The sequence below is a fragment of the Prunus avium genome, unplaced genomic scaffold (assembly GCF_965620075.1).
Source record: "Prunus avium unplaced genomic scaffold, drPruAviu1.hap1.1 HAP1_SCAFFOLD_81, whole genome shotgun sequence".
In the NCBI taxonomy this organism is placed as follows: domain Eukaryota; kingdom Viridiplantae; phylum Streptophyta; class Magnoliopsida; order Rosales; family Rosaceae; genus Prunus; species Prunus avium.
Window position 1 is genome coordinate 107501 of NW_028276928.1, and position 2500 is coordinate 110000.

Below are 2500 nucleotides of genomic sequence, written 5' to 3' on the forward strand. Positions count from 1 at the left end.
CGCGCAGCATGCCGGCAGCCTGTGCGCAGTGTGCGCACAGCATGTCGGCAGCGTGCGCGCTGCTGAGACTGTCGACAGAAATTTTCGAAACTTGTCCTGCCATGCGCGCGCGCAGCGTGCGCACAGCATGCCGGCAGCGTGCGCGCACCATGCCGGCAGCGTGCGCGCACCATGCCGGCAGCGTGCGCGCACCATGCCGGCAGCGTGCGCGCAGCTTGCGCGCAGCGTGCTGATTCTGTCGACAGTGAGGCTAGCGAAACTTGTCCTGCCATGGCGTGCGCGCAGCCTGTGCGCGCAGCTTGCGCATCTGTCGACAGTGAGGCTAGCGAACTTGTCCTGCCATGGCATGCGCTGTGCGCAGCCTGTGCGCAGCGTGCACGCAGCTTGCGCATCTGTCGACAGTGAGGCTAGCGAAACTTGTCCTGCCATGGCATGCGCGGCGCCTGCGCGCAGCCTGCGCGCAGCATGCGCACAACATGCGCACAGGCTGTGCGCAGCGTGCGCGGAGCTTGCGCGCAGCTTGCGCATCTGTCGACAGTGAGGCTAGCGAAACTTGTCCTGCCATGGCATGCGCGCAGCGTGCGCGCAGTCTGTGCGCAGCATGCGCGCAGCCTGTGCGCAGCGTGCGCGCAGCTTGCGCATCTGTAGACAGTGAGGCTAGCAAAACTTGTCCTGCCATGGCATGCGCGCAGTCTGCGCGCAGCATGCGCGCAGCATGTGCGCAGCATGCCGGCAGCATGGTTCCAGGTTTTTTCAAATGTCGACAGAATTTTTCAAATCTTGTCAAACCCCGTTTTTATTGAAATTTCCTCGCACAATAAGCTCCCCATAAGTAGTCTATGATTTTTAGGACCTTCTCCAACTTACAAAACTAAAAAATTCCTCCCGGATTTGTTTTAATGATTTTTTCAATTTTACGACTTCTAAAACTAATAAAAAATACTTCCCGACTTCAAAAATTTATGAAACTTTTTCCCATCATAGATTGCATGTTTCTTAGTATCCCTGCAAAAAATCACGTCCAAATACCTTGTATTGAATTATTTAGAGCCCATTATGACTCCTCGCGCATAGGTGATGTCTCTTCCTGTCAAAGGGCTAAATGCATAAAATGCTATATAGGGGGGTGTGTGTTGCCTGCATATGCATGGCAGCCCATGCCTTCCTAGCTGCAGCCCCCTTCCCCCACGCCACACCCATGTCATGTTGCCTCGATATGTTGCCTCGGTATTATGGGTTTGGTGTCGGGGTCGGGGGGCTGCCACCCATGGCGGTGGTGGCCGGAATCCGGCCGCCGCCACCACGCCGCCGCCATGGGTGAGGGAGGAAAAAAAAGGCGTGGAAAGTTGCGAAATGGGGTTGTCTAGGCTATTTTTTGGCATGGGAGAGCATGGAGTGCTAGGAACTCCTTCTCAAATGCACGGGCATGTCGACCACAACCTCATTTCGCAACAACAACCACCCGTGTGGGGTGGCGGTGGGTGGATAGTCGCGGATTGGGGCTTGCCAAGCCAATGTTTTCAAAAAATTTCATCAAAATTAAAAACAAATGTTTTGTTGCCTTCGGATTTGTGGGCGAGCGGCGAGTCGGAGTGGAGCCGGTAAAGTTTAACCTCGGTGTGCACGGTTGTTTTTAGAAACTCAATCCAATGCCGGGGACGTTGAAAGTGACGCTCTTATGAGTTGCAAACCCGCAAGATTTAAAGAACCTTTTCAAAACAATTTCAAACCAACAAGATTTAAAAACAGAAATTTTCATCAAAATGAAAAACAAATGTTTTGTTGCCTTCGGACTAGTGGGCGAGCGGCGAGTCGGAGTGGAGCCGGTAAAGTTTAACCTCGGTGTGCACGGTTGTTTTTAGAAACTCAATCCAATGCCGGGGACGTTGAAAGTGACGCTCTTATGAGTTGCAAACCCACTAGATTTAAAGAACCTTTTCAAAACAATTTCAAACCAACAAAATTAAAAACAAATGTTTCGTTGCAAACAAATTGTGGGCGAGCGGCGAGTCGGAGTGGAGCCGGTAAAGTTTAACCTCGGTGTGCACGGTTGTTTTTAGAAACTCAATCCAATACCGGGGACGTTGAAAGTGACGCTCTTATGAGTTGCAAACCCACAAGATTTTAAAAACTTTTTGAAAATGTTTCTTCTAAATGACACATTTTGATCCTTGGCAAGTGCTCAATCCGTAACTATCCAATCACCGCCACACCACACCGGTCGGGAGTGTGTGAATGGTGTGCTTCCCGGGGTTGGCATAGATAATCTTTCGCATCGACAATCTTTTGCATGCGAGGGAATGTCTATGCCAACCCCGGGAAGCACACCATTCACCCACTAGTTGTGGGCGACGATGGGTTGGCTTCAAATGAATTTTTGCTTGGGGTTGTCCTCGGTATGCTTTTGTGTTGGGAGTACGGCCACCAAACCTTCTCAATGCACGGGTATGTCGAGGATGGCTTTCGGCGGGGTTGATGAAGAAGCTACCCAATTCTCGGC